General features: G+C 34.8%; 1 pseudogene; it reads left to right on the top strand.

The window, feature by feature from the left end:
* Positions 1-22,784: 22,784 nt before the first annotated feature.
* Positions 22,785-24,755, top strand: LOC102115908 (large ribosomal subunit protein uL15-like; annotated as a pseudogene).
* The last annotated feature ends 254 nt before the right edge of the window (positions 24,756-25,009 follow it).

Raw genomic sequence — 25,009 nt, 5'->3', positions numbered from 1 at the left:
ATTTTCCTTTGTTATATTTTGGTGATGAGGAATCTGAATTATGTTGAGAACTAGGGCATTAACCTGACACTAATTCCAAAATAAGCATAGAAATAACCATTTTAATAACTATTAGATGGGTTGTGCCCACAATATGCTGTCTCAAAAGCCACCTCTACATAACGTTAATTCGTTTTAAACATTGAGTTTTTAGTATTATTTTAAGGGCTTTCCTCTTTGTTATTTGATTTCATCATCTTAATGTCTGTGCAATTTTACCTGTAATATTCTGCGATGTTTTTCTGTTTAAAATATATTTGAAATACAGAGAATATGTTTCTAGTACGCAGCCAGTAAGATGGCCCCCATGACCCTCACCTCCTGATATTCACAACCTTTTATGTCACTTCCCCTTGAGTATATGGTTGCCTCAGTGGCTCAGTTCTAACAAATAACAGTGTGACAGAAGCAATGTTATATTCCTTTTGATATTAGGTTAAAAAAAGACTGCAGCTTCTCTCTTAAGTACCTTTGCTCATTCTCTCTTGTTCTTTCTTAAATCTTGCCCTCTCTTAAGTTGATCTTGGGAAACCCAGCCACCATATTATAGGCAGTCCTGTGAAAAGGCACATGTGAACGATCTCGGAAGTAGAGCTTCTGAGGCTTGCCAACAGCCACGTGACTGAGCTCAAAAGTGGATACTTCAGAGACTCCAGCCCTGGCTGATAGCAGAACTGCAACCCCATGAATGAACTCTGAGCCGGAACCATCCAGCTAAGTAACACCCAGATTCCTGAGCCACAGAAACTATTTGAGGTAATAAATATTTGTTGTTTCCAGCCACTAAATTTTGTGGTAATTTCTTACATAGTAATAAATATTAGAACATTGAGTACATTGGCTTTCTTTCTGTCGTAAAATTTATCCAACCACATTTTGGGGATTGAGTATGGGGCTGCTATGTTAAGTTTGGCCTTAAGTGGGGAAATATATCATTATATCTTATTTTCAGTGGAGATTTCCATAATTAACCTGAGTAGACTACAATGCCCCATTGTGTTCTGTGTGGTGTGTGTAAATTTATTTCAAAGATCTTGATGGAATTCCTGATAATGCAAATAAAAGAAAAGAAAAAAGAAAAGTGAAAAAGTTAGCAATTTAGTATTTGTTAGGTGAAATATCCTGGCACTATGCTTACATGCTTATATATTAAAGTATCAAGAACTGCCATATGTTTGGAATCTATTATATGGTTCATTCACCCCTTCATTCATTGAATTTCTCATTAATCCCTTTAGAAAGCATCTGTTGAGCCCTTATTATGACCAGGCATTTTACCAGGTCATACCAGGTATAATAGACATATCAAGTCGAATCTTACTAATTCTGCCCTCTAGAAACTTAAGGTCTAATAAGGTAGACAAACCAATAATTATTACAATAGAGGGCAATAATTGACAGAAATAGCAGTTGGCCCTGGATACTACTAGCACAAAGAAGAGGCTTTGGAAGGAAAAGCTACCTTTAGAAGTCATGCCTGATGTTGAAGGATAAATAGAATTTAGTCAAGTAAAGGAAAACACGAGGAAATTGTTAATATTTCAAGCAAAAGCAAGATGTGTGTCAAAGCACAAAGTACAGATAGAGTTTAAAACTTTCAATTTTGTGTGAATAAACTTGATGCCGGCCCTCTTGGTGCTAACACTTCAGTGATGGAGGAAAAAATGAACAAATAAATGCGAGATTACAAATTGTGGTAAAGTTGAGTAAAGGGGAAAAACAGAACACCAAGAAACAATAAAGGGATTTGTATGTATGATTTTCATTTTAGACATATTTTTAGGTACATATGGGGTAGTCCCTTGGAAAAGTCCCAGCACAATTATAGAACGTGAAACTTGAAGAACAAGATGGCACTGGAGCTAAAGATTTGGACTTCATCACACATTGGTGTTAGTTAAAGCCATGGAAATGTGTAAGGTTATCAGATTGTCAATTATGCTGGGCAGAGTGCTTTCTGAAGTAGATTTTCAAAGCATCTTTGTGGGTTAATTCTATTCTGAGAATCTGTTACTTTTTTACATCAATACAGGGTTTAAAAATAATTTCGACTAATTTTCCTTAAGTCATAATATTAGCAACCACCAAAGTTGTTACTTTGGAGAATAGTGTGCTTTTAGAAGTTCCATTTGGTAAGTCTGTGAGACTGTGAGGCAGTTAGTTAAGCCTAATGCTTAAAAACCCCTGAATACTGGGATCGCTACCTGGTTCCATGCATAGGCTTCAGCTCTTACTGTGTGACCATAAGTTAGTTACTTAAAATCTTTCATCTCAGTTTGCTTTTGGTGAGCCTTTACATGTATAGTAAGAAAAATATGAGAAAATGCAGGCAAAGCCTGTGACACATTGCAAATGCTCAACTAGAAAATGGTAGCTCCTCAGAATATTATTATGATTCTTTTTACTATGAGTATCAGTAATAATGGCAGCAGTAGCCAGTCATAGTAGTAGTAAATGCTTTTCCTGTGAGAACATTCTGAAAAACTGGGATAGCTTGGGCTATAAAATTATTAATACTTGGATATTTTTCCAATTAGTATTGCTGTTTCTCATATAAACATAAAAAAGATATTTGTTTCCTTTCTGTGTTTGAGGTCGGAACATGGGGTTAAAAAAAATGGAATGTGGAAACACCAAGAAATAAAATCAGGCAACTGAAGATATGTCTTCTGCCATGGGAGCTCAGAATTTTAGGATCTTTCAAGATACTCATTTGCTCCTGGGACTTCAGATGCTTGGTATTGCTAAGAAATGTGATCATTTCCCATTTCAAGTAAATATGGAAATCAGTATTCTTTATTGCAATATTACACTATTTTTAATATAGAAATGTTATTAAATTTTCTGAATTATTTGGACTCAATGTGGGTGAGCTGAAGAGGTGACAGAAATTCATGTCTATCTTTACCGCTTCATTCTGTTCAAACATTTTTATCCTAGCATATATGAATAGTAGTTTTATAATTTAAAAAACAGTTAGTTTAAAAAATTAAACTCCACGTGGAAAATATGAAACAAACACAAGCATTTAGATTACACTAAACAACACATGACTCTAGTAGAATCCTGGAAATGTTATCTGATAAAGAATATAAATAATATCCTCACTTCCCTCCCTCCTTTTAAAAATAGGAGTAAAGTGTTTTAAAATCTGGTGTATCATTAATATTATTTCCAGGTGTTAGCTAGCTATTTATAGATGAGTTCATTTTAAAATAGGTTAGTCCCAGCCGGGCGCGGTGGCTCAAGCCTGTAATCCCAGCACTTTGGGAGGCCGAGACAGGCGGATCACGAGGTCAGGAGATCGAGACCATCCTGGCTAAAACGGTGAAACCCCGTCTCTACTAAAAAATACAAAAAACTAGCCGGGTGAGGCAGCGGGCGCCTGTTAGTTCCAGCTACTCGGGAGGCTGAGGCAGGAGAATGGCGTAAACCCGGGAGGCGGAGCTTGCAGTGAGCTGAGATCCGGCCACTGCACTCCAGCCTGGGCAACAGAGCAAGACTCCGTCTCAAAAAAAATAAAATAAAATAAAATAAAATAAAATAAAATAGGTTAGTCCCCATGAATGGCAGACAAGGATAGATGCCTGACAAGACTGTGTCTTCTGGTGTCATACTTTAAGGACCTCTTTCTGTAAAACTTCCTTCCAGCCATGAGTCTAGGAACTTCTGAATTTACACAAAACCCATCCCTTAAAACTAGAGCCAAGAATTAATTTTATTTCCATTATGATGTAGATTGTAGTAAATGATTTGTATAGCATGTATAAGTCTTTAAAACATTTTTACATATATTATCTTATTCTCCTTTCGTAATAACCCTGTGAAACTGGCAAAATAGGCAAGATTGTATCTCTCAGACCATTTTCTAATGGTATGGTGCACCTTTCTATACAAGGTTTTGTTAGTTACACATACTTATCATTAGTGAAACAAAGTTTAGGGTAAACAGACTTAAATCCATGTAAAACATTTGAGTCTGTTTACACTTAGTTAATTTGAATTGCATGTAAGTATAGCCTAAATGTAGAACCAACATCTCTCCTATAAATGTCTTGTTACACTTCCCTTTTATTTTTTTCCTAAAGAACTGTTTAGTTTTTGATTGAGGCATTGTAAATACTCCTTGTGCTACATTGAGATATCAGCATCTCAACTGTGTTGATCTCTACCTGATTCTTCTCCGTTCTTTGCCTCACTGAGAGTAGAGGATTCAGCAGTATCAACAGTTTGTCAAAAGGAAACTATTGTGAGAACACTTTCTTCCAAAAGTGGGATTCAGATTAAATAACACAGTGCTCAAACATTTTATGAAAGGATTATTCTCCAATAAACTCTTACATATTATTTCATCAAAGATGTTTTTAAACTGGGAGAATAACTTATTGTATTGTATTTGCTGCATTAGAACCTATAAAAAGCATCTTTGCGGACAGATAAAGATTTTATTTTCTAGAATACAGGCATATAATGTTGGGCAATTTGGAGAAAATCTCTCTACTACTCTTGTAAAAATTGTGTTCTGAATAGGAGAAGAAATTAAGTACAACAAAAACAGAGAAAGACAGAAGGGGAAATTGAAGATTACCTTAGGAAAAAAAGCAGAATCAGGAAGAACAAAAAATAACTGCCTTAAGGTGGTTGATAACTCTGAAATTAAAATTTAAGTTGAAAATTTCCTTACCTTTGATTGCCTCATGTAAGTTTACATTTTTAAATATTATGCCCTTTCTTTCTCCTCAAATGCTGCTGAAATTAATCTTACATCAATGAACAGATTTTATGTAATCATCAATGAGAAGTGGTTTTTTTTTTTTTTCATGGATGGAGAACTTTGGCTTAGAAATGTGATTATACATGTTTGGAAATGGCTTGTAAGTAATACATCCGTTTCCACTTAAACATGAAGTTGTGATTATATACTTATTTGCAGATGTGAAATTTAAATATAATATATACTGAGTGACACAATACATTATGTTAAAGTCCATAGCAGAGGGAGCTTTGCCATTTTAGGGCTTTTTCATAGGCATTAAGAATTCACTGGTAGAGTCAATTCTAGTTTTTGATGGAGTTTTAGATGAGTATGGTATAGTCTTAGTCATTTAGGGCTGTTACTAAAAAAATATCATAGACTGGGTGGCTTATAAACAACAGACATTTATTTCTCACAGTTGTGGAGGCTAGCAGTCCAAGATAGGGTAGCAACATGGTAAGGTGCCGATGAGGGTCTTCTTCTGGTTGCAGACTGCCGTCTTCTTGTATCCTCACACGGTGGAAGGAAAGCAAGCTAGCTCTCTGGACTCTTCTTATAAGTGCACTAATCCCATTCATGAGAACTCTACCTTTACCCCAAAGACCCAACCTCCAAATACTGTCACATTGGGATTAGGTTTCAGCATATGCATTCTAGGAGGACACAAACACTCTGTTTATAGCAGGTGTACACTGTTTTTGACCTAAGTAATATTTATTTTTCTTTTCATCATTACTAACAAGTTCTCATTTTTTGATGCAACAAAATGCATCACTAAAAATAGTGACCTCGTGATACTACCTGACATCTAAAGTAAGTAAGGTGACATAATTCTGCCAGAGAAGCAAGTGGAAGTCTGCTGTGGATGTGTCAAATGTTTTTCCTCTCCTAAGACATGTAACTTACTCCTTCATTCTTCAATCTTATTCTTTCTTGAAACTTGGGTGTGTAGTGAACCAACTGATGACCATGGGGCATAACAAGCATGATAAGGACGACTGGGGTAGAAGATGCTAGGAGCTTGGGTCTCTGATGATGTCAATGAGCAGCTGCCTAAGCCTACACTGCTCCCATCTAGCTTTTTAAAAAACCCTTCTATTTGTTGGGGGGTGGAGGACTGGGGGAGGGATAGCATTAGGAGAAATACCTAATGTAGATGACAGGTTGATGGGTGCAGCAAACCACCATGGCATGTATATACCTGTGTAACAAACCTGCATGTTCTGCACATGTACCCCAGAACTTAAAGTATAATTTTTAAAAACCCTTCTATTTAAGCCACGATGGTAGAGTTTTCTATTATTCATAGCTATTTACCTTCATAACTCATACAGTAACCAATTGCCTTATAAATTATTTGTCCTTTGACTGCTTTGGCAGACAGTGCTAAGTACTTATGAGAGACAGTGCTTTATTGAAAATAGTGAAATGCTTCTGTACAATTTGTAAATTTCCCAGACCTTCCAAGTGCCAGACCCTTCCCCAGTGGTCCTGGTTATTCCCCTGAGGCCAACGGCACTTCCCACAATTCAGCAAGGAATAAGTCAATGACAGGCACAGGAAGGTGCCTCCAAAGCCTTATCCACATAGGTATTCTGCATGCCTCAATTTTGTTAAATATCTTAAATGTTATCCCAGATGAAACAACATTTATTCATAAGGAGAGCATCAGTGATATTTTATATACCTTAAACTGTAATAACATACACTATATACTGAATATTCATTTATTTCTTTTTCTTGCAGAAAACTTTCAGAATTCTCCTGTCTTTGAATTTTAACCAGATACCCATGAATGCATTTTTCTTTATGGCACAGAATCTAAAACATGAGCATCTTTTGCTCAGTTATGAATCCATCAATGCTTTTCTGGTTTTCTATGTCCAAGATTATTTAATCCTATGCTCCAAAAACCTGCATCTTGGACAGGCCTCCTCATCTCCTCTTTCCTATCTTCTTACTGTCTTAACCAAGATACAGAGAAAAACTTGGATACTGGAATGGGAAAAAGCTTTGAGTCATCTGTATTTAATATACTCATCATCATAAAGCAGGTATTTCTTACTCTTTCCAAATTCTCATTTTATGTGGCCTCAGCTCTTTCTATGATAACTTCAAGCCAAAGAACATGTACTTGGCTTCCTTCCTTTCTCCTTGCAGATGTTACAAGAAGGCAGTCCTGAGGCCTGCATTTACTTGTCTTTCTGCTCTTCTTTTTAAACTTTCCATACCTTTATTGGAAAAGAAAAAAAAATATTTCCTTCTCCACCTTTATTTTATATCTAGTCTCTATTTTCCACTCTCAAATCTTACTGTTCTTAATTCGATCAATGGAGGAGCTCACCACTGCCTTAAGGTTTTTAAATATTTTAAATACCATCTCAGATAAAGCAACATTTATTCGTAAGGACAGCATCAATGATATTTTATATGTCTTAAACTGTAGTGACATATAACATATATTTAATATTAATTTACTTCTTTTTCTTGTAGAAAACATTCAGAATTTTCCTCTCATTTTTACCAGATATCATAGGTATCTGGTATTTTAACCATAGGTATCTGGTTAAAATAATAGAAGACACCATTATATTAGAATGGAAATTGTCAGTCACTGAATATATATTCATAAGGGAAGATTATGATTGGACAAGAATAGGAAGAGCTTACTAAATTCAGTGAGCTGCTCAGTTAGATAACATTTGAAAAATTATTTTAAATTGTACTATAATATATATGTGTTAAAAATTAGGCTTTCTTAAAAAGGATAAAATAATAACTTATACAAATATTAAATTATCACATACAAAGATTTTATTTAACTCATCAATTAATGAAGGAACCAGTAGACATTACAATCAGTTCAATAGGCAACTTAGTCTGAGGAATGCTGAAATGAATATATAAATTGATGGAAAACTGGCAAAAAACGAAAAGGTAATTGTCCACAGGCAAATAATCAATTGCATTCTACCAGACACAATGTGCATTTCTATGGACAAGAATTATTTGTATTACCATCAGTTATTTATAATTTCTATCTCTAAAAAGTTGTAAAATAACCCAGTCAAAGACAGGCAGAGGTGATCAGGAGGTATATTAACTAGCCAGGACACATCATATGTTCCCAACTCGTTTATAATTTTTCCCTTATGTATGTGACCTAGTGAAGTATAGCCAGAAGGTTCTCGATTCCCATCCTGGGAACTGACTTAATGGCCTTTTCTAGGAGGAGAAGATAAAAATGCAGTGAGACAGAGTTGGGAGGAAGGACAGTTTTATTTTCTTGTGTTTCTTTTTTCTCTTGGGAGGACAGTTTTAAAGGACAAGACTAGGAAACTGAGTAAGGGTGAGGTAAATTGTCCTTTTCCACCCTACTTGGGGTAGTGTTAAGAGCTTGAGCCCTAGAGCCATAACACATGGTTCAAACTCCATTTCTGCCACTTAACATGTGTGTCAACTGTTGGAGAGGTTACTTAGTCTTTTGAGACCTCAGTTTCTTTATCTATATAATCTTTGGTTATTAGTAGCACCTAATTGATAAGTTTGTTGAAGGGAATCAAATGTGATAACCTTGTAAAATGGTTAGCATAATGATTAGCTTGGCAATGTGCCAAATAATATTATTTATCATCATTAATATTTTTATCAATATTATAGTTGTCTTTTAAGTGAAACTGATCTGTTCAAGCTAAACCAGCTCAGAAATTTATGATACCATCAAATTAATTTTTGAAATTGCTTTACTGAGGCATAATGGACATACAGTGAACTGGATATACTTAAAGTGTGCCACTTGGTGAATTTTGACATGTATGTACTGTGAAACCATCACCATAATGAACATATTCATCACTCCCAAAAGTTCCATCATGACTTTTTATAATCCCTACCTCCCATTGTTCCCTGCTTTCCATACCTATCCCCAGACAACTAGTTATCTACTTTTGTCTCTAAAGTTTGCATTTCCCAGAATGTTTACTAATGGAATAATGTAGTTTGTATTCTTTTCTCATTAGTTTCTGTCACTCAGCGTAATTATTTTGAGATTTTTGCATACTGCAGTATATATTAACAGTTCATTCCTTTTTACTGCCATGCAGCATTTCATTATATGTGTATACCATGCTGTTTCTTTTTTCTTTCTTTCTTTCTTTTTTTTAATCCATTCTGCTGTTGGTGGACATTGGAGTTGTTTCCCATATTTGGCTACTAATAAAGCTGACATAAACATTCATGTTCAAATGTTTGTATAGACAATTGTATTAATTTCACTTATATAAATACCTAAGAGTGGAATGGTGGAATCAGAAGATAGGTATATGTTTAATGTTTTTAGAAACTGCCAGCTATTTTCCAAGTTGGTTGTACAGTTTTTCATTCCTACTAGCAATATATGAAAGCACCTATTGCTCCACATCCTTGCCCACACTTGGTATGATCAGTTTTTAATTTTAGCTGTTCTAACAGTTGTGCAGTGGCATCTCATTGTGGTTTTAACTTATATTTCTCTAATGACTAATGATATTGGGCATCTTTTTATGTGCTTATTGTCTACTTCTGAGTTAATACAAGGTGTTTTGCTAAAACTATTGTGGGGCTGTGTTGGATGCTCTATTCATGTGTAATATACTTCATCTAGTCCAAACCTATACCCCCAGAAGATAAAATGTAAACGCCATAGACAGAGTCCAAAACATGTAAACATCTTCATGGCCCATAAATCGACAGATATGTGAATGAGTAAGCAGGACTGAATCTGAAGGCCTGAGAGATGATGGACTTGGAAGCAGAAGTGAAGGATACAAGCAATTTTCCACAGAAGACAGGGAACCAGAGCCTATCTTACAGCTTGGAGTGCAACATATTCTACTCACTCCTGTGAAAAGAAGCTAAGGAAAGAAAGCTTGGTGTTGCCCTCCGCCTTGCTGCTGACCTACCGCCCGGGGCTAAGGCAGCAAGAGGACTATGATTAGGAACTGACTCAAACTGCTTTCAGGACCCAAGGCCTGAATTTTTTACAAACCCACAGGTTTGTAAAATAGCATAGGAATACCAAACAGTATAGGAATACCAAATACACACTGCAAAACTCAATTCTGGACCTGAGGTCTGAAGGAGTGAGGGAACAAATAAAACGGGGATGGGTAGAGGAAAGCAACTGAGAACAAACCCAATCCACAAATTCAAACAAAACCTACCTCTCAAAATGAACCTCATGAAAGAAGTAATAATAAAAAAGACAGCCAACAGAGAAAATGAAAAAACAGTCATGAGAAAACAATTAGGTCAATGAGGAATCGTGAAGTAATAATGATAACAATCACCATGATAAAGCTTAGTATGTTTTAAGCCCTTGACACTTACTTAAAAGAAAAGACAGCCAAGAAAATCATCAGGACACAAATTCTCCCCGGATAAAATCAGTTTTATGGCACAATATGACAAAGATTTTTTTTTTTTAATTTTGATTTTTCAAAGAAAGAAACAAAGCAATGAAAATCATTGCAAAGAACAGGATGACATGAAACAAAATATGCATATAAAAACACATGGATTTGAAAAAGGAGAAGAAATATTGGAAATAAAATGCTATTCTTGTAATACAAAGTACAGAAGATGGATAAACTCTAGCAAGATACGGCAAATTGCAAAGAATGGCCACACATCCTTTGTAACTCCTTCCATCAAAAGGTGGAGTCCATTTCTTTACTCCTTGAATCTTGGATAGGAAATGTGACTAGATTTAGCCAATGGATCACTAGCAAAGGTGATGCAAGTGGAGACTTCAAAAGCACTTGAACGTTGGGGTCTTATATGCTCTTGCTGCTGGGAACACCAGAACCATCCCGACACAGAGCCTGGCTTAGCCTCCTGAGTGGTGACAGATCACGTGAAGTGAGAAGTTCAGTCACCTCAGCTACCTCAAAAGCTCAGCAAAGCACAAACCCTTGCTGACCTGAGGGTGAATGTAGTTCCATGAGTCAGTCCAGGCAAGACTAGCAGGAAAACCACCTAGGCAATCCACAAAATCATAAGAAATAAGTTGTTCTTATTTCAGACCACTAAATTTTGAAGGATGTTAGGCAGCGATAGATAATTGTTACACTGAGATAGTAAAAGACAGAATTAGCAAATGAGAAAATGCTATGAAGAATTCACCCCAAACACAGATTAAAATGTGAAAATGCAATGAAGATATATGGAAGAAAGATGTAGATATTCTTATGTATTTCTAACAGAAGTTCTAGAGGAAGAGAATGGAGGGGATGGTGGAGAAGTATTATTTGAAGCAATGATAATTTGAAAATTTCCAAAACTGAACAAAGTCATGAATAGTTTTAGCTTCAAAATAATTAAGGAATGTTTTATGGATTTAATAAAATATATATAAACTAAACTTTGCTATTCTTATAAGCTATTTGCATATTAACTTGAAAAAAATGTGAATTCTGCTCAAATCAAACTGAAAGAGGACAGCTTCTCTTTTTTTAATTAGGGTTTCTTAAAATTTGACAAATAACTAATATGGTGGTGGGGAAGGTCTCCCTGTAGCAAGTGTTTGCATGTTAAACATGCTTTGTTTTTTTTCTGTCAATCTTCCCTTCTTTTAGGAATCAGTGCTGCAACAAACCACATGGTTTTGATGGTCTCAATTTCTACTCTCGCAGGGGAGAACATATGAGCCATGATATTCCAAAAGTTTTTTCTCCCCCAGAAATTTTAAACTTCAGATAAATTCAATATAAAAATGTCTTACATTCTTGTGTGGCACATCTTTAACATATATTTATTTCATTTATAGTATTTGGGGTGGAAAGAATAGGCACATGCGTACTCAGTCCACTATTCTGTTCTAATCTTCCTTCTGTACTGTTATTCTGCTTAAGCTATCCGGTTTTTAAAACAGCAGCAGGTAGTCATCGTGCTATATATTAGATCTCCAGACCTTATTTGTCTTATAACTGAAAGTTTGTACCCATTGACAAAATTTTTGCCATTGTCCCCACTCCTAGCCCCTGACAATCATTCCACTTTCTGTTTCTATGACTTCAATTTCTTTAAATTCCACATTAAGCAACACCATGCCATATTTGTCTTTCTGCGTCTAGCTTATTTCACTTAGCATAATATCCAAATTGGTAAAATTTTCTTCTTTTTTTAAGGCTGAATAATATAGTATAGTTGAAATTTGTTGAGAGAATAGATTGTTAAGTGTTCTTACCACATACACACCCCTCAGTGGAGATGATTTGTGAGGTGACGGATATGTTACTTAGCTTGTATATCTTAAATATATGCAATTTTTATTTGTCAGTGATACCTCACTAAAGCTGGGGGGAGAAACCAGCAGCAGATAAAAAGCAAATTTAATATGAGGAAAAAGGCTGCTAGAGATAGTCCTATTAGCAGCATTGAAGAATGACAAATTGGAGTCTGATATTAAGGGAAAAAGCAAAAAAAAAAAAAAAAAAAAAGCTTAAAATGGGGACACTGCTAGTCAAAACACACATTAATGGGATGCTAATGTAGAGTGATATATATTTGCTTCATCGGATTCTAAGGGCATCAGTTTATATATACAACATAAGGTGAGTATAAAGTGATAATTGTATAGATTTTTCAGGCTCTTTCGTTGAGCATATTATAGCTGTGTGGGTCATCATGCCACTTTAAAATGTTATTTTTGTAGTCTCTGTCTAACAAGGCAGGAAAGTGACAAATCTGCCTATACATTTGTAAAAATATTTCTATCAAAACAAAACTTTCACTGTTTAAAGGAATAAACATTCGTGGGTAAAATTTATTCCATACAGACCTAGTATTTTATTCCATTAGCTAAATTGTGATGGTTTAGATATTTATAAATATTTTTGCTTTTTTTCTCTTCGTCATGCTCAGGTTTTCATAAAAACACTCTAGAATCCCATGCTGATAAAAATAAAATGTTTTTCTTTTCTTAATGTGGTATATAATGTCTTAAATTTTATCCAAGGGACATTTCTCTTCTTGGTGTAATTCAGAGTAGTTTTATTTTTCAAAAGGGAACTGTTTGTACTGCTAAGTTGTTTTTATTTAATGCACTGACTACTGATTGTTCTGAGTTGTAAAAAGATCAGAGCCTAATTATTTTTGCTACTAGAAAACATTGTGTAAAGCTTTCCTCAAATATCCTCTTTCAGACATCTCTAGAGTTATGTTTAAAAGTGTGCTGTGTATGGACTACTTCATTGTATTTAAAAGAAAAAGATAAATAAAAACCCAGAGACCCCAAATTAGTTACCTGCCCAGGCTAACCAATTTAATTGTCATTTGGTTCTGCCGTTCTTTTAAAGTAGGAATGAAACTCCTATATAAAACTCTGATCATTTTTATCTATTCTCTGCTTGAATATTTCCAGTTACAAGGAGTTTATAATCTGGTAAGGCATCCCATTTTAACTGTATCCAGTTCAAATTGTTAAAGTATTATGCTGCATACATATATTGAAGCAAATTATGTCTCCCTGTAATATATAGTATTAACTGCACAATAATTGTTTTTGTTTGTTTCTATAGATTAGTTCTGAACCTATTTGAAGACAATAGTATGGTTTCCTTTGTATCTGTCTTCATTTTTGTAAAATAATTTTTTTCTAATTTCTTACATAGCTATCCTTAAAAAATAAAGAAGAAACCTAAGCTTTCTTCTTTCCTCCTGTGTTCATCCATCCCTCCTTTGTTTCTATCCTTTTATCCTTATTCAACACAAAAGCCACCAAATGAAGCCAATTAAGTTAGGAGTGTATGTGATGGAGAGAAGGGTGATGACCTAGCACAGGTGTGAGAGTCTGAGGCAGATGAGGACACCCAGGATTGGCTACAGGTGCAGGGTCAAATGATATCATAAGGCCTCCCTCCACATGTTGGCTTCCAGGCAGTAGCAACGTGGCCATTCTTACTTTAAGCTTAAATTCAAACAAATGACTGGGAATTGACTCTTAATTCTGTCCCTCAATCCATATTTGTGACTGGGAATACAATGATTGTTTGTTAATCTTGGGTTTTAATTAATTTTACCCAATCAGTGGATTGAATATAAGAAAGAGATCAGTGGAAAGTCTGGATCTTGTTAATAGGAGAAGGAGAAATAGATTCTGGGTAAGCTAAAACAATAAATGTCCACTGTGGAATAACTTAAGGTTTTGAATAATGACATTGTATCTAGACTTTTAAAATAAATACGTATTTCTTACTATAGGATCATTCCGTAAATATGCTATTTTGTGACTTGTTTTTATTTTACTTAAAACCAATAATAAACATTTTATTTTGTCAATGAATATGCTTTTAGAAAATAATTTTGATGGATACAAAATATTAATTTTATTGAACAGTTTTCTACTTTTGAACATGTAAGTTCTCTGCATAGTTTACTTTGCTAAACAACAACACTGTGAAGACTCTTTGCATACAACTCTTTGTGTGCTTTTCTAAGCATTTTCCCAGGATAAATTTCTAAATGTAGGATTATTAGGTCAAAGAATATGCCAGTTTTCAGCTTTTTCAACCATTTGTAACTACCATTTTTCATTTGGCATTTGATAAACACTCAATATTTGTTGACTGTTTCTTGCCTACCTACTTCAGTTTGCCAAGGCCTCTTTTTATTAGTGTCAGAAAGGAGTATAATACTCCCAATATGTAGCAGATATTATTGACACCAATACTTTCTTGTTCTGGAGAGTATTTTTTTTCTCTTTCTTAAGATTGTGTTAATTTGTATAGTTAGCAATACTGATATTCACACCTTGTATTGTGTCCTCCTATTTTACCAGGGTTGATCTGTGTAACCAACAGATTACGACAGAAATTATGGCATGTCACTTCTGAGATTCATTTATGAAAGACACTATGGTTTCTGTCTTAGGTATTTCTCTCTCTCTCTCTCTCCCCCCGCTTTCTCTCTCTCTATTTCTCTCTCTCGGAACACTTAATCCACAAGAAGCCAGCTGCCATGTTGTGAGAACAGTTAGGTAGCTTATAGAGAAGCTCATATGGGAAGGAATTGAGGTTACCAGTTTAAGACCAGCAACTTACTGAGGCCTGCCAAAACTCATGTGAGTGAGTTTGAAGTGGTTTCTCCTGCTAAATCTTTAGATGACTACAGCTTCAGCTGACAGATTAACTGAAACCTTATGAAAAATTCTGGGTTACAACCACCCCGTCATTCAGTTAAGCTGTTCTGGGATTCCTGACCTACTGTGAGTTAATAAATTCTTGTTCTTGTAGGCTACTGTTAGGCATGATTTGCCACACTGCAATAAATAACTAATATTCCCCATATCTGCTATACACATTGAATTTTTAATAAAAATATTCCCACAAAGAAAACTCCTGGCCCGAATAGTTTCACTGGTGAGTTCCATCAAAAATTTAATTACAAAATAATATCAAAGTTACACAAACCTTTTCAGAAAATAGAGGAATAAAAGATAATTTTCAATTTATTTTTGAGACCAAATAATGCCATTATGAAAATCAGATGAAATTACTATAAGAAAAAAAATATAAACTAATTATCTCTCAACCATAGATGTAAGAAATGTTAATAAAATATTAGCACATCAAATTAAGTAATACATTAAGGCCACAATATATCATGATCACATGGGATTTAGCATATAAATGAAAGATTCTCTTGACATCCAAGAATCAATGTAATTCAGATTACATTGTAAAAGATCAAAGCAGAAAAAAACCCACAATCATTGTAACACATGCAGAACCTGTATTTGATAAAATTTAGCACGTATTCATATAAAAAATTCACAGAAAATTAGGAGTAAATGAAAAAATCATTCATATGATGAAATGCACTTATTAAAAGACTACTCTTTAGTGTTGAAATATTAAAACTTTCCCCACCCCAACTTCTATTCAATATTGTGCTAGATAGAAGTTCTAGTCAATGCAGTGAAGCAAGAAAACAAAAAATGACACAAGATTGGAAAAAAATGTAAAAAACTATTTTGGATTATATGATTCTGTACAGAAAAACCTAAAAAATTTCCAGAAACCAACTAAAAGTAAGTAAATTTAATATGCTGAGAATCCAACATCAGTGTACAGAAGTTAAGTATTTTTCTCTAGAATAGTAGGGAACAATCGAAAAAGGAAACTAAAAAAAAGTGTCATTTGCAGTAGCATCCAACAACATAAAATTCTTTATGTTAACAGAAAATGTGCAGAACTCTGCACTAAAAACTACTCAACACCGTTGAGTTCAACTAAAGCAGACCTAAATATGAAAAAAGATATACCATGTTCTTGGATGGGAAGACTAAACATTCTTCCCAAATTGATCTATACATTCAATGAAATCTCAATATAAATAATGCAAGACTTTTGAAAAATTGATAAGCAGATTCTAAAATTTGAATGGAAAATTTAAAGAACCTAGAATAGCTAAAATCATCGTAAAAGTGGAAAAGTTTACACTACTTAATTTCAAGACTGGTATAAAGGTACAGCAATCAAAACAGTGTAATATTGGTCAAAATATAGACAATTGATTAATGGTACAGAATACAAGTTCTCAATACACCCGTCTGTGTGGTCAAATGATTTGGTGCCAAAGGACCAAACAAATTCTATAGGAAGTAATGTTTTTCAACCAATGGTGTAGAAACATTTGGATATTCACATGGGAAAAAAAATGAACATGCCTATCTCTACCTACCCCATATCATACACAAAAATTAATTCAAGAGGGAAATGGCCCAGGTGTCGGGGGGTCATCAATAGGAGAATTGATAAATTGGTATATTCATACAATAGAATACTAGTTAGCAAAAAAGTATTAAATTAGTGGCACAGTCTGCAATATTGATGCATCTCAAAAACATTATGCTGAGTGAAGGAAGCCAGCATCCCCAAAGTGCATAGTGTATGTTATATGAAGTTCTATGAAATTAGTCTATGATAATAGAAATCAGAATAGTGTTCTTTCTGGGTGGGAGAGAAACACTGGGCAAATGCACAGAGGGAACATCTTCAAGAGATAGAAATACTCTATATTTTGAGAGGTGTGTGGGTTACATAAGGTGAATGCATTTGTTAAAACTGAATAATATCCTTAAAATCTGTACATTTCACTGAATCTTAGTCATACATCAATAAATTTAAATATATGCATACATTTTAATTTTTGTTCTTTAGAGCTTTCTCTTTATCAATTCATTAATCAGCACACATTGAGCAGAGCACTTCAACTGCCAATGAATGTATCTATCAGAATCTCTGTGCAGTCAATGTCCAGTGTCTCCAAGAATATCATGAGTTACCTGATCATGTTAAATAAAGCTGTAGTATATCTGTTAACATTTCTAAATATATTGGTCCAGTAATTCCAATGTTACTGATGGGATTAGACAAAGAAGTTAGTTTTAAGTTTTATAAATATTTAAGTATCCTATTTTTCATGCTTATTTTCAGGTCGTTTCTTATATTTTGTGCTATATTTATTTAGCTTATTCTTTAACATATCATACAGTGTCTATTTCCTGGCAATGTGAATTTTGTTCCAAGATGTGAAATATGCAGTATATTAGAAAGGAAGACTAGAAAAATAGGAATAAACATAGAATTCTTCTAAACTGAGTGGCAGGGAGTATGAGGAGGAATATTAGAGGGGGGATCTGGACAAAAGGGAGAACGAAAGAAGTTAGGGAGTCACTGGCTGAAAGATTTAGGGGTCATGTCAGGAGCTGTCCGAGGTCTGAAGCAGAGGCCTCAAGCAGCCGCTTTTTCCAAAGTGGTCCCCCAAATGACACAGGTACTGTGGGAGAAAAGACTTTATTTATGTTAAGTCTATGACAAACCTCTTCATCCAGAGAGGCAATATATTATCTAAAATATTTTGGTAAAATTATGGCAAAATATTGTCCAATTATCTAAAATTTAAAAATATTTTACGGAGGGGCCTGAACTTAACTAAAGTTATCTTATTAAAAATATTTCACTCTATAATTGCTATATAGATTTCATTGTTATGATGATTCATAAATTAACAAGAAGCCTTTAGTTTCATCATGATCTGTTGGTAGCCAGTTCAAGGGCATGTGCATACTATAGACAATGCTGTTCAGGACTAAGCAAGGGATGTTATTTTATAATCTTATTATTTGATGATGTGTTTATGATGACAACACTTAGTGCTCCTTAAGTTCTTAATAGATGCCAAGTAATATGGTAATATTTTCCATGTAGTTATTTAAATAAATCTTCATAACAACACTAGGACATAGTACTGTTGTTATTTCTATTTTACAAATAAGGGAAGAGAGCTTTAAGAGCATGATAATACACTTTCAGCGTTACTCAACTAACAATGCCTGAGCCCAAAGTGTTCCTTTTAACCAACATGCTGTGATCCAAAGCATTCAAATGTGTGTAATTGAATGCTTATATAGTTGCTCTTTTCTTTTTAAAAATATTCTGCTCATAACACATTGATACTTTTAATATCATTTTTTTCTTAAGGTTCTTTATTGTTTACTTGTGACAGCATCTTCAAAGAACAAGGACAGAAATCTTATTTCTGTGTTCTTTAATGTAAAAATGAAGCTTTGACGAGAGATGGATTATCAGTGAAAATAAACGACAACATTCTTTGGCAATAAAAGTAATGAGACAGACAGGACAAAAGTAATGACATCCTCTAGCATAATCTTGGCAGAAAATAACTAAATCACCTTGAAGGAGATAAATTGTTACAAAACACCACCCTTGTCTAATATGGATTGACAGGGAATGACAGGATTTTTCAAGAGGATGGCAGCCCACAGGCCCACATGCTTTCAAGGGATCAAAGGAACTGACACTTCCTGCCAGCCCCAGCTAAGCAGAAAGCAACTTGATTCTATCCAGACACATATTTACCCTAAGATGTTATTTCTGGGAAAGGGAGCTTATTCAGGAAATTTGACAGCAGTTTTTTCCTACACATCCTATCAACTGTTAGAATAAAACTGGGATGAGGGAGAATCGGCCAAACCTGTTCTTGGAATCCAAATCATTCATAAATCTTTAGCAAGCTAGGGAACTTGACCTATTCCAAAACACAATTGTTTTATGTAGGCCATGCTCAGCATTTGACTTACAGTTTATTATTATTATTTTCTATTAACATAAAACTTTTAAAAAGTTCTGAAGTTTTAAAAAAATGTATAAATTCAGTTTATCGTCCACCAAAATAGATTTTAATAATCATCTAGAAAGCAAAATAAATAGCTTTGGTGAATTTAAATGTTAAATAATAATGAAAGGTCCAGGAAAAAAAAAAAACTATAGGAGAAAATTTTTATATTCATGGGGATGAAGAGCACTTTTCTAAGGATGACATGAAATCCTGAATCCATATGGAAAAGATTTATTTGATTACATAAAATTGTGAAACACTACTAAAAAGTCAAAGACAAAGGATAAACTAATGGAAACAACATTTACATCCAGTATTAATTGATTACTTACTGTCCTTAATATAATAACTCTTGTAAATGATAAAGAAAAAATAACATTTGAAATATTAAAGTATGTGAACTTTAAAGAGAATGAGTTTTAAATGGTTACTGAATATGTAAAAAGATGTTCAGTCTCACCACTAATCAAAGGAATGCAAACCCAAACATCAGTGAGATCTCATTTCTTATCAGACTTGCATTCAAAAGAATGACAGTGGTTTTTGATGTTGAGGTGTCAGAAAATACACTATATCCTGTGTCATTTGTGGATTGTCAAATGATACATGGAGGTAAAGGAGAAGAATTTTGTCTATGTCTCTCAAAATCTAAAGTATGCACATTCTTTGATTCATTAATTCCATTTCTCTGAATTAATCTTACAGTAATCCCTTTAGAATGATAAAAACACTTCTATACATTCTTGTTCACTAAAATACTGCTTACAACTTTTATGGTTGGAATAATTTGAGATTTATAGAAGAATTTCAAGAATAACTCAAGAATATACCTTTTACTCAGAATGCTCAAATGTTAACATTTCATAACATTTGCTTTATTCTTCTCTTTCTCTACACACACACACACACACACACACACACACACACACTTTTTTTTCCTACACAGTATACTCTTTACCCCTAAATACTTCATTGTGTATTTCCTAAAAATCTAGGATATTGTCACATATTCTCAGTTCATTTATCGAAATTAAGAAATTAATATTGATACGACATTTTTCTAAAGAACGTATTCAGATTTCTTCAATTGTCCCAGTAATGTCCTTTACAGCAAAGAAGGCTACAGATTGTATTCATTGTCTTGTCTCTTTAGTTTCATTTAATCTGAAAGGGCTCTGTGTCTTTCTTTGTGTGTCATGAGATTGCCATTTTTAAAAAAGTCCAGACCAGTTATTTTGTAGCTTTTCTCCACCTTTGGGTTAATCTGATGTTTTCTCATGATTAGGCTCATATTAGGCATTTTGGCAGGAATACTCCAGAGGTCATGTTCTGTTTTCCTTGGTCCATGATACCAGGGGGCACATTCTACCATTTGTGCTTTTACCGGTGGTGTTATACCTGTGATCACTTGGTCGAAGAATTGCTCAATAGATTTTTCTAGTGTAAACATGCCATTTTTCTCTTTTTAATTTATAAATATTTATGGGTATATATTGAAAGATACAAATATTTGGGTATCCCTCAAACTTCCACCTAATCATCTTAGTATCCTATAATGATGTATACCTAAATCAATTATTAGTATGATGATTGCCAAATACAGATTTTCTAATTCCACCATTTCTTCTACATTTATTTGTTTACCTTCTATAAGAAAGATTCTCATTTTTTATCTATCTATTTTTTCTTTGTGTTAGTATGGAATAATGGATTTTAATTTAATTCAAGAAAAAATATTTTATGAGGATGTATTAACATAATATTAACAAATACAATATTTATTAAGATATAATTTTTTGGTGCCCAAATTATATCAGATTTGGCAAATGAGGTCTGCTTTAAGCTAGCTTATATGTCCTTTTGACATAACCTAATCATTTTTAGGACACTTTCCTAGTTTCTGATACAACAAGATGGTTCAGGCTCATTCTCTTTGTCCCAGCTCTGAAATCAGCCATTTTTCTGAGGAGCCCTAACTCCATTTAGTGGAAGAATCACATTTCAAAACCAGAATCTGTGTAGTATATATGTGGAACACTGCACTTTGCTTTTTATCATTTTGATTTTTGAGCATAATTCTTAATAATAAAGAATTATAAATTATTTAAATGTTTATTAGAGAAATCAGTTAAAGAATTTCTGTGTAATTGAATACTATACAACTGGTAAAAATAATGAGGAATCTATTGTAGTGATGGAAGAGGACCTAATATATATTGTATTTGTGAAAAACGAGTTAGTGAACAGTTGATATAGTTTATTTTAAATACTATATATAAGTAAATGTTCATTCAAACAGAAAATTTTTAAAATCTGAAAGTTTACACACCAAACTACAATTTTTTTTAAACTTCTGTCAGCAGGATAAGAAATATAGTAAACTTTTCATTTCTTTATAGCTTCCTATAGCTTTTATATGTAAAGCATTTATCTTTTTAAAATTTAAACAGATAAATCTAAAATCAAAAAATACAAAATAAAACAACAAAAACAGTTTGGGTGGCAATGGCTTACAAAATAATAAAATTGATGAGGAAGTTAGGGAAATGACCTTATGATACATTAGTAAAATTGCTAGAATTAGTCCTCATTAGACAATTACTTTGTAATAATTGCCTCAGTCAGTAGTCAATCTTCTCCAAGTCTCAGTTAGTAGCCTCATCAGTTAATTGCTTTCATCTATACACAAATTTTCATTTAACTGGGCAAAAACTTGTCATCATATCTCCATGTCAACACTAGTCAGTGCTTCTAGGGTGTGTTTCACATCCATGTGGCCCACTCCTGATTTCAGCTGAAGCTATGAGGGGTGGTTCTGTGCCAGCTCAGACTCACCCTGCCTTGGCAGCCCAGATCACATGCAGCATGCTTCCACACTCAGCCAGGGACTTCTCCCTGGAAGATTAAATGCTATTTTGTATAATGTGCTCAAGGAAGGACCTTTGGTAAGATGATGTTTCAGTAAACACTTGAATTAAAGTGTGCAGATAGCTTGGGAATAACCTTTTCCAGGAAGAAAAGCAAATGCAAATGCCCTGGGGTGACAGCATGCCTCTCTTATTTGAGGATCAGAAAGGAGGCCAATTTGGAGGGTAGTGATGAAGGACAGGATGAGAGATAAGGTCCTACAAGAAAAAGAAACATGTGAAGGAGAACAAGAGGTTAATAGAAGGGGAGGATAATGAATATGGAGTTTGTCTTGTGAGTTCAGATGAATGAGATGATTTAACTTCTATTTTCAGATGATCCCAGTGGCTCCCATGTGTGGAGTACATGGTGCCTAAAAACCAGGTGGAAGGGTTTCAATAGGAGCCTATTGCAATAATCCAGTGAGAGACAGAGATGGTTGAGACTCTAGTGATAAAGGTGGAGACAGACTCTGGGTATGACTGGAAGGCAGAGTTCACACAGTTTGCCTATGTGATATGGCTCCTGAGAAAAGAGATGAGGCAGGGATGATCTCAAGGTTTTTATGTAAACAATGAGAGAAAGGAAATTTCTATATTGAAATTGAAAAAATGAGAATAGAAGACTCGAGAGAAATTCACATGGTAGGTTTTCTCATGTTGGGTTTGAGGTCTTTATTTGATATGTAAGAGGAAATGTTGAATACATGAGCCTGGAGTTCGGAGGAGAGGCTGATGCTGAAGGTAACCTTTATGAGGTTCACAAGTTGCTCATTTGTGGTTAGTATTTAAAGTCATGGGACTGAATGAGATCACCTAGGATATAATTGTAGGAAGTGTAATGGAGAGTGGTCCCAGGATTGACTTAGGCACACTCTGTCATTAAGATTCAGCTTTCTTGCTTTTGTCTGGGCTGCTGACATGCCATCCAGACTGAGGAAGACCCAAAAGCTTTTGGGCTACGTAATCCACAGCCACAGCTGCATAGTAAGGCACTAGAGGGAACCAGGAGGCCGTGGTAAGGCTGGTGGCATGCATCACACAGGATGCAACTTTGACAAATATCACCCACGTTACTTTGGGAAAGTTTGCATGAGGCATTACCACTTAAAGAGAAACCAGAGCTTCTGCCCTGCTGTCAACCTTGACAAATTGTGGACTTTCATCAGGGAGCAGACATGGGTGAAGGTTGCTAAAAACAAGACTTGAGCTGCTCCCATTGTTGACGTGGTATGATCTGACAACTAAAAAGTTCTGGAAAAGGGAAAACTCCCAAAGCAGCTGTCATCATGAAGGCCAAATTCTTCAGCAGAAGAGCCAAGGAGATGATTAAGGGTGTCAGGGGTGGGGTGGGGGTGTGGGGTTGGGGTCCTGGGGGCTTGAAGCCACATGGAGGGATGTCCATTAAATGCTAACAATTGAAAAAAGAAAAGATTCAACTTTCTGATAAGACCAATCTGCCAAGCCTTAATAGATAGATTGGAGCTCTTGCTGCTCAGGATGTTGCTGTTCTTGAAGAAGAGAAAAGACACATGGCAAAGCATGAGCTGTCTCTTAAAGCTCGCACTCAGAACACACACACTCACTTCTGTTCTTATTTCATTGGTCAAACCAAGTTTCACAATCACTTTCAAGTGCAATAGGAAGGGAATGTATAATCTTCCCACAGGAAGGGTTCTGCAGTGACGAACATTGCAGGAAGGGAAACAAGAATATTTGGCAAACAGAAATGTAGTTCACTACAAGAAATAAAGATACGATATTGGAAAGCTTGTCTTTCTTGTCTAATATAACGACTGTAAACTACTGAATTTTTTTTCTTTGCTTTTCTCATCATCTGATGTCTTTCTCCATTTACTCATAATGCCCAATGAAGTATGTCTCAGCAGCCAAAGATCCTAATTAGCCTCTTAATTTCATCTTAGGGTTCATCCCAGTTGAGAGTAAAGGTGATTTCTAGAGCTGGAGCCACTGACATTTCTTCTCATTGGAGAGTTCTTATCATGGGATCCTTCTGTGCAATAATTCTTTAATTTTTTTCCAGTTGAGGACCTTGTTATTTAGGTTTACCCTTATTTAATCCCACTTATTCTAGACCTAAGCTACCATTAACCTCTGCCTCTATCTCTTCTTTGAATCCTCTGATGGAATTTTTAAAGAAGTCACAGATTTTCTCATAGTTGTAACATAACAAAAAGAATACATGATGTATTTAAAATTGAAGGAGATCTGCCTTCACTGATGTTCTAGTTCACTGATGTCACTACCTAGTCTTTCACTTGAAGCAAGTAATTGACCTTCAAAGAATTTTCTCATCTGTACAATTGAAATAGTTATACCTACTGTATTAGTTGTTTTTACACTGCTATAAAGATACTACCCAAGACTGGTAATTTATAAATAAAGGAGGTTTAATTGACTCACAGTTCTGCAAGGCTGGGGAGGCCTCAGGAAACTTACAATTATGATGGAAGGGGAAGCAAGAATGTCTTGCATGGCAGCAGATGAGAGAGCTCATGTAGAAAGTGAAAGGGAAAGAGCCCCTTATGAAACCATCAGATCTAGTGAGAACTCACTCACTATCACAAGAACAGCATGGGGGAAACAACCCCCATGACCTAACCACCTCCCACCATCTCCGTCCTTTGACATGTGGGGATTATGAGGATTACAATTCAAGATGAGATTTGGGTGGGGACACAACCAAACCATGTCACCTGCCTGGTAACACTATTCTGAGGATTGAATTAGATAGCACATGTAAGGGGCTTCATAAATTCTAAAGTGGAAAAAGGTTGGTTCATGTGGTTGTTGCTGTCATTCCAGGATGAGTTAGGAACACACAGTCATGCGTGTTATTGATTCTGGAATGAGGGAAATAGGAACAGGTCTTATGAGACCATAATATGTTGCTTTTATTAATATTTTCTAGTGAAGGTACTGCATGACGAAATAAATAGGAAGATCAGAATCTTCTAACAAGCTTGTCTGGAATTACCATACTGAGTACACAAAGGATCTCACCATAATAAAATGAATTTCTCCTTGTCAAGGTTCTAGTTCCTTATTGTCTACCACTGGGCAGAGTGACTCTTGTAGAAGCAGCCTTTATGTTGGCAACCTAGTC

The sequence above is a fragment of the Macaca fascicularis genome, chromosome 12, assembly GCF_037993035.2.
Source record: "Macaca fascicularis isolate 582-1 chromosome 12, T2T-MFA8v1.1".
Taxonomy (NCBI): domain Eukaryota; kingdom Metazoa; phylum Chordata; class Mammalia; order Primates; family Cercopithecidae; genus Macaca; species Macaca fascicularis.
This window is presented reverse-complemented; position numbering and strand designations above follow the sequence as displayed.